The sequence below is a fragment of the Macrotis lagotis genome, chromosome 6, assembly GCF_037893015.1.
Source record: "Macrotis lagotis isolate mMagLag1 chromosome 6, bilby.v1.9.chrom.fasta, whole genome shotgun sequence".
Taxonomy (NCBI): Eukaryota; Metazoa; Chordata; class Mammalia; order Peramelemorphia; family Peramelidae; genus Macrotis; species Macrotis lagotis.
In genome coordinates this window covers 104968938-104981787 of record NC_133663.1, presented here as the reverse complement: position 1 = coordinate 104981787, position 12850 = coordinate 104968938, and positions in this window count along the sequence as shown.

Here is a 12850-nt window from a genome sequence, read left to right as displayed (position 1 = left end):
ATGCTAATAATGATATTTTAATCAAGTTTTCTTTTTTATGGGCAAAAACAAATTTTGTGACTTTTCTAAATCTTTAATACCCTCCCTTTATCTATATTAATAATAGAACTCTCAATACCTTCAAAATCATGTTAGTTTTAGTATAGAACTTTTCTGTTTATACTTGGTCTTAGTCAAGCAGTTCTTCCAATCTCTAATTTTTTAATTCAGTTTTACTTCTTCATATATCCCATTCCAGCATGTGACTTCAGTGCCTAAATATGATGATTGGACTATAACTTTAATGGAGAACGAGTTTGTTATAAGGATATTTTCATTTTCCCTATTTTTCTTCTGTCCTTAATCTTTATAATTTCACTCTTAAATTCTTCTATGTAATATTCTTGCACCTATCCTATCATTTTCCTAGGATAAACTTAAACCCCTAATTGAGCACACAAAGTAAGGAGGGTTCCAGAATGAGCCTCCAATTTAACTTTTCAGGGATCTCTAGGTAGCCTGAAACCCTTGTGCTTACCTGATCTGTCCTCTGCTCTAAACTAAGTCAATACCAGTGTATGCTCAGGGAGTAAGGTTTGAAGGAATTTTCTTGTCTAATTTCTTAGTTTATTGTCTTAATGCCAGATTTTTAGAATAATAAAAATATGTTGATCAAGTAATTTGGATCCACCAAAAAAAAATAACAGAGAATAAAATAGAATTGTCTAAAAATAGAATGGGATGCTTTGGTAGCTAGCAAGTTTTCCATCCTTTGCTGGCTGCTCAACCATATAATGCTCCCTAAGTGCAGGTGATTAACAGCGTTCTGACCCAGATTGTTTCCATGTCTCCTACAATATATTGGAAAACTCACACATGATCATAAGTAATACTTTAAATGTCTGTACCAATGGTTTACATGTATAAATATATAAATATGTATTTGGGTGTGTGCTTATATATGTATGTGTGTGTGTGTCCTATCTTTCCCATGAGATCAGTTCTGCATTACTAATAGTCAATTAAACCTTTTAAACTCAAAGATTGATACTATTAATAGTGTTTAATCAATTTTCCTTTTTTGGACAAAAACAAGTTTTGTAAATACTGTAAATCTTTAATACCTCCCCCTTCTGAATTCATTATTTTCCTCTCTCTCCGCAAACCTTCCCTTTTTCTTCCCTATTTCTTCAAACTTTCCTATTTCTCTCAAGGGTACCATCATAGTAACATTTTTCAGCTTTTCAACTTTACCATTATCTTCTAGTTTTCATGCTCTGACACTCCAAATACCTAGACAATTGTCAAATCATTTTGTTTCTACCTTGACTGAGTCTCTTGATTCTTTTTTTTTGTTACCACCCTCATTAAGTTCCTTATCAAATTTAACCTAAGGTATCATAACAGTTTCTCCATTGTTCTCTCTTCATGTCTTTCCAAAATACCTGTGTGTTCTATATCTTACTAAGTTTTTTTTTAAATTGTATTACTACCCTATTCAGTAAATTTCAGTAATTTCCTTTAGCATCCAGGATAAAATATGAACTCTTAGATTTAACTTTTATTTCCCTTTACAACCTATCCCCAAGCTAGCTTTCCTTCCTCATTCTGTGCTGCTGCTCTTACACTCTTACACAGTCAAATTGCCTATCCTCTGTTATTCACACAAAACACTCCATATTTTATTTCTGTGCCTTTTTACTGGCCATTCCTTACTCCTGAATTGCACTTGGCTCCCCATGACTTTTTTTCATATATAATCATCTTTAACTTCATGTTGAAAACTCAAGATCTGCCTTCTACATGACATTTTTGACAGTTTTCTGAATTACTATTGTGTCCCTGAAAACTACTTATTTACCTACTTTGTGCTTCTTCTTTTTATACTTTTTTTTAAATTTAGCATTACTCTTCTCCCCCTTCTCATCTCATATAATTTGTACATTAGTCCCTATTATGCTTTCTGTACCCCTGTTCATACAGAAAGGCCTTGTAAATGACAAACCCCTCTACATGAACTTTTGATTATAGTTCTTTCTAGATATTCCAGCAGTTTCATCTATTATTCTGTTCCCTTACTAATCTTAAATATATCTCAACTTCTGGTGCTTTACTGATGCCTGCAGATATACCCATGTCTACTCCATGCTTACAAAATATCCACTTGATCTGAACATCCCCTATAGCTATCATTGACCTATCTTTCTCCTTTTCCATGGAAAAATTCTTTGAGGTAGATTTCAATAGGCGTGTCCACTCCTTTTTTTGAATCTCTTCCAAAACTTCATCACCTTGGCTTCTGATACCATCATTCAATTGAAACTGATCTCTTTTCAAAGTTAATCTAAATAGTCATATGTAATGATCTTTGTTCAGTTTTCATCATTGTTCACCTCTTTGCAGGCTTTGGAACTGCTGATCACCCTATTGTCCAGGGTACTCTCTCTCTCTTTTCTTGGTTTATATAACTCTGTTCTACACCAGTTCTTTTATCTATGTGAGCACTCCTCAGCCTCCTTTGTAGGATATTGCTTTAGATCATACCCATTTGCCACAGATATCCCCAAAGACTGTATACCAGGACATTTTCTTTTCTCCTTAAACCCTATGTAAATTACCAATTTTATTGACCTTCATAGGTCCAAGTATTATGTGTATGTGCATAATTCTAATATCTATTTATTCATCACTAACCTCTTCATCAATTTCAGTCTCTCATCATCAGTTTTCTCTTGGACATATCAAACTGAATTTCCTGTAGATATCTAAAAATAAATGTCCAAAACAGAATTCATCTTTATTACCCACATCCTCCTTTTTCTAAATTTTCCTTTTACTAACAAGAGCATCAGAATTTTCTCAATCACACAGGCTCAAATGTTGGTGTTATCTTGAACTCCTCAATTGTATTGACCTCATATTTTTTCTGTTGTCTCATAATCGCTCATTCATAGAACTATGACCCTGGTGCAGGTCCTCATCATCACACAATTTAACTATAGCAGTAAACTTCCTGTTGGTCTCCCTGTCTCAAATATCTCCCTACTCTAGTCCATTCTCCATTAATTTACCAAAGTCATCTATCAAGTGCAGACCTGACCCTATTTTACATACATATATACCTATGCATACACACACATATACATCATTCAATAACTTCCAATTACTCATTCTAAGATCAAATATAAAATTCTCTCCTTAACTTTTAAAATTCTTCAAAATATTTACTGTATCTAGATTTCCAGTCATATAATTCCTTCCATATAATTAATGACCTAGCAATACAACCTTTTTGCTAATAATGACACATTTCAATCTGAGAAAATAATTTGTTCTAGATTATGTAGCATTTTTACTGATCTTATTTTTAGTTAATTGATTTTGTCCTGTAAATGCCTAAGTCATGTTTCTTTTTCTTTAAACAGGGAAGAAAATATGTTGGCCTACAATGAGTTAAGTTTAGGGAACCAGATCTAGTAATCACTGTTTTATTCTTTCCATAAGGAAATCTTTCCTTGAGAGATGTGGGTGGATACCAGGCAGTCTAGTCTGGTATTTTTATACTACCAAGCTATCCATCAAGAATGTCTAGTTTGCTATACAAAGAAGTCTGGTTCACTATCTCTAACCTTGTAAGTGGACTCAAAAGATAAACATTAGTCACAAGAAAGAAGGAGGGGGTGGCTGTCATTCCTTACTTCCAAACAATCATTTTGTACCCTTAGCCTCATCTGTGTGACAAATCATGTTGTCCTCAACCCTATAAAAATTGGTGATATCATCAACTTTTAAATATTATATTATTTCCTCACCTAAACTGTTCTGTTTTTTTGTTCAATATTGCTAGAAGAATTTGAAAAGAGAACTTTTCATGAAAAAATCCTCCAAATCATTATTGATTAGAGAAAAGCAAATTAAAACATCAATGAGGTATCACCTCACACTTATCAGATTGTCCATGATGAGAAAAAGAGAAAATGATCAATGTTGGAGTAGTTGTAGGAGGTTTGGGACATTGATGTATTGCTGATGGAGTTGAGAACAGATTCAACCTTTCTGGAGAGCAATATGGAACTATGCCCAGAAAGCAATAAAACTGTTCATACTCTTTGACCCAGTAATACCAATACTAGGTCTATATCCAGAAGAAATCATAAAAAAATGGGAAAATCCTACTTGTTCCAAAATATTCCTAGCAGCTTTGTTTGTAGTAGCAAAGAATTGAATATTGAGGAGATGCCCATAAATTGGGGAATGACTAAACGAGTTATGGTACATGAATACTTTGAAGTATTATTGTTCTATAAGAAACCATCAATGATTGGACTCTAGAGAAGCATGGAGTGACTTACTGGATCTGATGCTGAATGAAGGGAGCAGAACCAAGAGAACAATGTACATATTAACAACAACATTGTGAGATGATCAACCCTGACAGAAGCAACTCCTCTCAGCAGTTCAGAGAGCTAGGACAACAATACTAAATAAACTATGGTCAATGTTATTACCATCCAGAGGAAGAAAAACAAAGAAATACAAAAACAAAATGAAACAAAAAAACCCCTTCAGAATCTGATGAACACTTTATGAAAATTAATTCATATATCTCTTTTCCTTAATCCTAATTCCTCATACTAAAAGTGACTAATCTATAAACATGTTTATCAAAAATATGTATGTATAATGTGAACCCGAGTGTTTGCCCTTGGGGGGGTAGGAAGGGAGGGTGTCCAATCTGATAAGTGTGAGGTGATACCTCATTGTTGTTTTAATTTGCTTTTCTCCAATCAATAATGATTTGGAGGAGTTTTTTCATGAAAATTCTCTTTTCAAATTTTCTAGCAATATTGAACAAAAAAACAGAACAGTTTAGGTGAGGAAATAATATAATATTTAAAAGTTGATGATATCACCAATTTTTATAGGGTTGAGGACAACATGATTTGTCACACAGATGAGGCTAAGGGTACAAAATGATTGTTTGGAAGTAAAGAATGAAGGGTGGATATATACATGTGCATATGGATGAAATAATTTTTTTTTTAAAAGAGGAGCTTTCCTCCTGCTGGGTGTCTTTGACCTGAATTGAGAAATCTATTGACTTGTTTTATTAATAGATAGCATGCCTGCTAATAAACTATTATCTGACATAGAAAAAAATGTGCCTTAGTATATTTTTGTTGAATTTCACTCCTGACAACTGAGTTTTCTGCCTCCATGCATTTATAATCTTCTTCCCCCTCACCTCTGTTCTTTGCCTTTCCTAGTTTTTTCAAGATCCAACTTTTAAAATCTCCAATTTCAAATCTTCATCTCTTTTTTCCCCCTTGTATATTTACATATTAGAATAAAATTCTATTTGGGAATAGAAAGAAAAGATGAAGGAGGTAATTTCACATAATTCTGGGGAAATTAGCATTAACAAGCACCGAATGAAATTAGATAAAATGGAAAATTCAAATATGTCAACATTATATAAATAAATAATTTTGAAAAAATAATAACTTTCGATTCAATGAGCAGCAATTATTCTAAAAAACCAACAATGAAGTAATATTGTCTAAAATTAAGATACTTTAAGTATTTAGTTTGAACATATATTCTTTGATATATCCAATACTGAAATTTGTTATCTATGACTATGCAAATTTTAAAAGGGTTTTTTAATACAATTTAATTCAAAAAATAAAACGTAAAATATGCTATCTATGACTATAAACACATTTGCATTAAATAACAGTAAGTAGCTCAGACAATTCACAATTTCCCCTACCTGATTGAATGAGAAAGCTCTTGGATGCTGAAAAACACAAAACTAAGGTCTGAAGGAAAGGGTACCATAGATACAGTAAAGCAATCTATATTTTTGGACCCTCAACAGGTATAATTAGCATAATGTTCAATTAAAAGACAATGACCTGTCCTCATCTCTTGAGCATATTTGTTCCCTTCAAGTGCCTCATGGAAGTGCTATGGGTAGAAGGAAGTCATTTTTATTTTGTGTAGCCAATAGAGACAGATCTCAAGGAGGTCAGCCTGAGTGTGAGTCTCTGGCTACCATTTCTGTTTTTTATTTATTTATGGGGGTTTTTTGCTTATTACAAGAAGCTAATATGCATAGAGTTCTAGGCCTGGAGTCAGGAAGTCTCATTTACCTGAATTTAAAGGTGGCATCGGGCACTAACTTGCTATGCAACCCTGGACTAGTTACTTAACCCTGTTTGCCCCAGTTACCTCATTTGTAAAATAAGTTAGAGAAGGAAATAGCAAATCCTCTGATGTCTTTCCCAAGGAGCCCCAAATTAGCTAAAAAAAGAGTCAGATATTAATGATAAAATGAGTAAACAATAAATAGAATAAAATTTAGAATAAAATTCCATTTTGGAATAGAAAGAAAAGATATTAGTTAGCAATAATTAAAAAAATCAATGCTGAGCTCAACTTGTTTCAGAGTTAACTTCTTTTAGATGTAGGAGATCATGAGTTCAGGAACTAAAGGTGACTGGAAGCAAGGAAAGTTTGTCCATCAGAAAAGATGATAACTGATAGAAGGCTGAAAGGAACCCTAGCCTTACATGCAAAACTACATGGGCTTGGAGTCAATTTGCATAATACAAAGCCAAGGTGAAATTCAAGGTTGCCATTGTGTGTTGCCTATGAAAGTTGTATATTTACATGGATTATTGGAGTATAGCACATAGGGAAGCATTAATAGTTATTTGTGGGATCTTGGCCAACCTGCACTATTGATTGGTGCCTGCCTGATAGGGGCCAGGAGAAGGGCTACCAAGAAGATAGGTAAGCAGTTATGAGAAAGTGGGGGGGGGGACAGAGAGACAGAGACAGAGAGACAGAGACACACACACACACACACACACACACAGAGACAGAGACAGAGAGAGAGGGGAAGAGAAAGGACAGAGGAGAGAGTGTCTTAGGAGAGAATTATTTCTATCTCTTCATCTAAATATTACTGGTTTAGAGGTTTATATACATATATATATACACATAGATTTGTATATTTGTATTAGACATTTTTGTGTTCTTATCCCTTAATGGTAAAAGGGTAAGCTCAATCTTATATTCATAGACTCCATTCCTTCCCAAAATCTAGTTACAGAAAATATCATGAAAAATATTGAATGGTGATCTTTTTATACAGGCAATTAGTAACCAGCAATCAGAAAAGTTATATAGTTCATAGTATAATAGAAAATACATGGAATGACTGAGCTCTTCCATTGAGAATGGTTTTGACAATCAAATATGAATTCTTGATTTCACTAAAGGGAAATTTCCTTGAGTAACTTAGGGGAAAAAACTGGAAATGAAGGACTTATGAATGATGAATATCTCTTCTCCAATGTCCATAACAGCTTCACCTCTCATTCAGGCAGGCAGTGTCAAATCATCATTGACTTCATCAATTTAGAAAATCAGTTCTAAGTAACATATCACAAAATACCCAAGTTTCAAAACCTAGGTTTCATTTACAATGTCCATTTATCAATTCTGAAAATTCTCTCATATCTCAAGGTTTGATTCTTAGTTTCTTGGCACAATTAATAACTTTTATAGATTGTTTTTTAAAATATATGTTATCCCTTAGATCCAGCAATTCTAATTCTAGACGAATATCCAGAAGTCATAAAAATGGGAAAAGCCCCACAAGTTCCAAAATATTCATAGCATCAGTTTTTGTAGTGGCAAAGAATTGGAAATTGCAGGGATGCTCATCAATTGGGGAATGGCTAAACATGCTAGGTACATAAATACTATGGAATATTATTGTTCTACAAGAAACCATAAATGGTAAGATTCTAGAGAGGCATGAAATGAATTACAGGATCTGATGCTGAGTGAAGGGAGTAGAACCAAGAGAACAATGTACACATTAAGAACAACATGGTGAGATGGTCAACTCTCATAGAAGCAGCTTCTCTTAGGAGTTCAGAGAACTAGGACAACCCTATCAGAGTGGCTATGGACAATACTATCCCCAGTAAGAGTAAGAAAAACAAAACAAAAAAGAAACAGAAACCCTCCAGAATCTGATGAACACTTTATAAAACTTATAAAATTTATCTCTTATGTATCTTTCCCCCTTAATCCTAATTCCTCATACCCAAAATAAATAATCTGTAAACATGTTTATCACAAATATGTATATGTAATGTTAACCCAACTATTTACTGCTGAAGGGAGTGGGGATGGGAAGGGAAGGTAAAAGTAAATTTTGTAACTTAAAATATATATGTGTGTGTGTGTGTGTGTGTGTGTGTGTGTGTGTGTGTGTGTGTATGAAAAAAGTATGCAGAGCAGAGATTTGAATCCCAAAAAATATATTAAGCATGGCATGTTATAAATGAATTACTGTTTATATACTGCTCCTCTCAATGGCTACATGTGTTTGAGATTCAGCATTGCTTTTGTTAACAGGAAATACATATTTATCCATATATAATTCATACTGAGCACTTTTTTGCTTTCCACTTTGAGAAAACTAAAGGGAGGCTACATTTAAAACCATTTTAGTATTTCTTATTTAATTTTAAACTTAAATACAAAATAGGAAAAGAAAAAAATTGCTATGTGCACTACAGAATATAATGGAAATTAGGAAAAGAAAAAATTGCTATGTGCACTACAGAATATAATGGAAATTTATTGCTTTATATTTTCAATCCTCTATTTCAAGAAAGTCTACATAATAAATTCTACACGTTGTGTTTAAAATTGTCTGTCTTATCTTTGTTTCCTTGTAGGTTTTGTTTTGTTCTCTGCTGTGTACTTACTACTTAAGTTTTCCCCCCATCAAGAAGTTTACAATTAAGCATAAATACACACACATACATATAGCACATAGATCCACATACATATACACATATGTATATATACATATTTATTATATTCAATCCATACATAGGTACACACACACACACACACACACATATATATATATTTGTTTCTTCACATATACAATTATACAAGTGACATTTGTCCTTCATTCTCAAAGAAGACCATGACAACAGAGAGGTGATGCCAGGACAAGCACATGAATTGGATTTGAGTGGGGAATGTCATGCTAGGTCACCAGTCTCACAATCTCCTCCAGAGTCATCTGGATTCAGTAGCCAGATATGAATCAGGACAACTAGAGATGGCCCTGGATGTAAGGCAATCAGGGTTAAGGGACTTGCTCAAAGTCACACAGCTAGTAAGTGTTAAATGTCTGAAACTGGATTAGAACTCCTTTCCTCCTGATTCTAAGGCCAGTGCTCTATCTACTATACCATTAATCTACCTTAATTATGCACATATATATCTGTATTCATATATGTAAGGTCATGCTATGCTTATTTCCACTTAATTTCTATTTCTTTGAAGGTGGGTAGCATCTTCTTTCATAAGTACAAATTTTTTCATATTTTTCTAAATCTACCAATTCATCATTTCCCCCACCATAGCAATAATTTCTTCTTTATAATATCTAGTTATTTTAAATGATCTAAAACCAATATTGATTAATTTTGCTTAAAAATAGTATACTTTCCCAATTTTCTCTTTTAATTTAATCTATTTTAGCTTTAACTATATCTGAAATTATGCTTATGACCCCTGTTTTTCATAATAAATTCTACTCTGATCATTACTTTATATTTGTGTGTATCTCTTATTTTTACAACATTTATGAAAGCAATAACCCCATTTCACTCCTCTCAGTTTTACTTGACCTGTTAGTTTGTCCACATATTCCTTAATCTGACCCTTTTCCAAAAAACCAAACTCTTCTATCCCTCCAATCCCATTAAGCTATCCACTCTGATGATGAACCATGTTGGACTTGTTCATTTCAGTGGTAAAAATACAATTTTAAAAGACTTGTGATGGAGAAATACCATCTATAACCAGAGAAGGAACTGTGGAGTTTAAATGAAGACCAAAGTTTATTATCTTCAACTTTTAAAAGTCATCTTATGTATTATGTATTATGTAATTTTGTTATCTCTAATGTTTTCTTTCTTCCATTTGGCTCTGATTCCTCTCTCACAACACCTCCAATTTTGATCTAAGTTTAGCATGGTTACAGTTTTGATGACTGCTGCTTCATGGTATAGATTTAGATCTGGCAGAGCTAGGACACCTTCCTTTAAGTGTTTTTTTTTTTATCATTTCCTTTGCTAGTCTTGACTTTTTATTGCTCCAAATGAATTTTTGTTACTATTTTTGTCTAGCTCAGTAAAACAATTATTTGGTAGGTTGATTGGTATGGCATTGAATAAGTAATTTATTTTGGGTAGAATTATCATTTTTATTATATTAGCTTAACTTAACCATGAGTATTTGATATTTTTCCAATTATTTAGATCTGACTTTATTTGGGTGAGGAGAGCTTTATAATTGTGCTCCTACAATTTCTGGGTTTGTTTTGGGAGATAGATTCTCAGTAAATGGTGTCTAGTTATTTTTCAATGGAATTTCTCTATCTCTTGCTCTTGGGCTTTGTTGTTCATTAAATGCTGATGATTTATGTGGATTTATTTATATCCTGCTACTTTGATGAATTTGACAAATTCATTATATATATGAATAATTTGTCAACAATGTTTTAGGGAATTTTTTAGATGATTTACTTGTGTTCTCTAAATATATACCACATATCATCTGTAGAGTGAAAGCTTCACTTCCTCATTACCAATTCTGATGCCTTCAATTTCTTTTTCTTCTGAATTTTTTTTAAAAAAGGGGAAAGTCCTAAATCTTCCAAAATATTCATAGCAACCCTTTTTTGTAGTGGCAAAGAATTGGAAATTGAGGGGATTTCCAGGAATTGGGGCATGACTAAACAAGTATGGTACATGGATACTATGGAAAACCATTTTCCAATAAGAAACCAAAAAAATGGTCAGACTCTACAGAAGCATAGAATGACTTACAGGATCTGATGCTGAGTGAATGGAATAGAACGAGGAGAACAATGTACACATTGACAACAACATTATGAGATGAACAGCCTTGATGGAAGCAGCTCTTCTTGGCAGTCCAAAGATCTAGGGTAGCTATATTTCACTGACTATAGACTATATTGTCCCCACTCAAAGGAAGAAAAACAAAACAAAGCAAAACATACAGGAAAAAAACCTTCCAAATCTGAACACTTTATAAAAATCATCCCTTATACATCTTTTTTTTCTTTAATCTTAATTCCTTATGCAGAAAATAACTACTCTGTAAACATGTTTATCAAAATGCTTATTTATAATGCTAACCTGACTGTTCCCTACTGAGAGGAGGGGGGTGGGAAGGGAAGATGGAGGGAAATTTTGTAATTTGGAAATATGTATGTGCATATGGATGAAAATGAATAAATAAATTTAATTTCTTTTTCAAAAGGACTGAATGGTGAAGAAGAGTATGGGCAAACTTCTTTTTCCCTTTGGCACAGCAGGGTGTGATAAATATTAAAATCAAAAATAAAACATATATATCCATATATAGAATATTATTTTACAGGGCAGTGAAATCACAAATCTAAATAGATATAGTTAAACAGAAGATGAAGTTCTTAAGGAGATGGCACTTGAGATTATTGTTAAAATGAGTCAAAAATTTAAGAAAGTTGAGTGCTTAGGTAATGAATGGGAGTGTGGCATTTAAGAGGAGAAAGATTGTGAGATCATGAAAAATCAAATTTGGAAATAGCTACCATTCCATATTATTTAGAATATAACAGTGTTTGAGGGGGAAGCAACATAAAATAAGTTTGAAAAAGATGTTTTGACCCATCTGATGGAGGCCAAAAATTCTAGACTAAGGCAATTGGGAAACACTGAAACTTTTTTGAGGTGGAAAGTAATACAATCAAATATGTGCATTTGAAAAAAAAATCTTATTCTGGCAATTGCCTAAATGAATAGACTAGAGAAAGAACTACAAGCTTGGTGATCAATAAGGAAGAAATTTAGTAGTCCTGATGAAAGGACCAAAACTGGGCTGTTGATAATTTGAATGTAGTGTATTGAAGTGAGAAATATTGGAGAGGGGAAAAAATGAATTAAAGATTATTCTGAGATTTCAAGTCCAGACAAGTGGGAAGATGAAGACCATATTAGGATCTTGAAATACTTGACTGTCCTTCATGGTAATTCTTCAAGAGGTGGAGAAATTTCTATTCTATACTTGGTTCTGAATAAACAAGAGAAAATGAATGGTAAGGTAAAAATTGGATACGCCTTTGGGTAAATGACCATTGAGTATTAGAATCCATAAAAGATATAAATTCAGGCATAATGTTAAATACATCTAAGCTGCTAAACAATGATTATCCAGGTTCCTCCAGTGTCTCCACCTATGTGAGGTGCTACACTGTCTGAAGTGACTTTCACCTTTTGAAGATGGCCATTATGAGAAAGGCAGAGTCACAGTTTTCTCTTTTTAAAGGGGAACTAGTTTAGTCTCAATTTCACTTCTACAGGGAGTAGAGGAGAGATTTAGGAAGAATTGAGAATTCTATTTTGTATCTGCATATATAAAAAGCAAGCCCGATTTTCCCTGCTACAATCTGTGGTACTAATTAAGAACCCACATAAATCAAAAGTAGTTAATCCAAATTAGATTTTATTTTCATTGGTCAATAAAACAGACTACTTAAGATGAGGCAAAGTCAAGATGATAGAATAGAGGGAACAATTCAGCCAAACTCTACCAACATTTTTCTCAAAAATCTTTAAAATCTCTTATCAAATTCTGGAGCAGAATGAACAGCAAAATGTTGGGGTGAGACATTTTTCCAGTCCAAGAGAACCTAGGAAGTGCAAAGGAGAGGTCTATAACAATGGGTTAGGGGGCAGGTCATGGTGAGAACACCAAC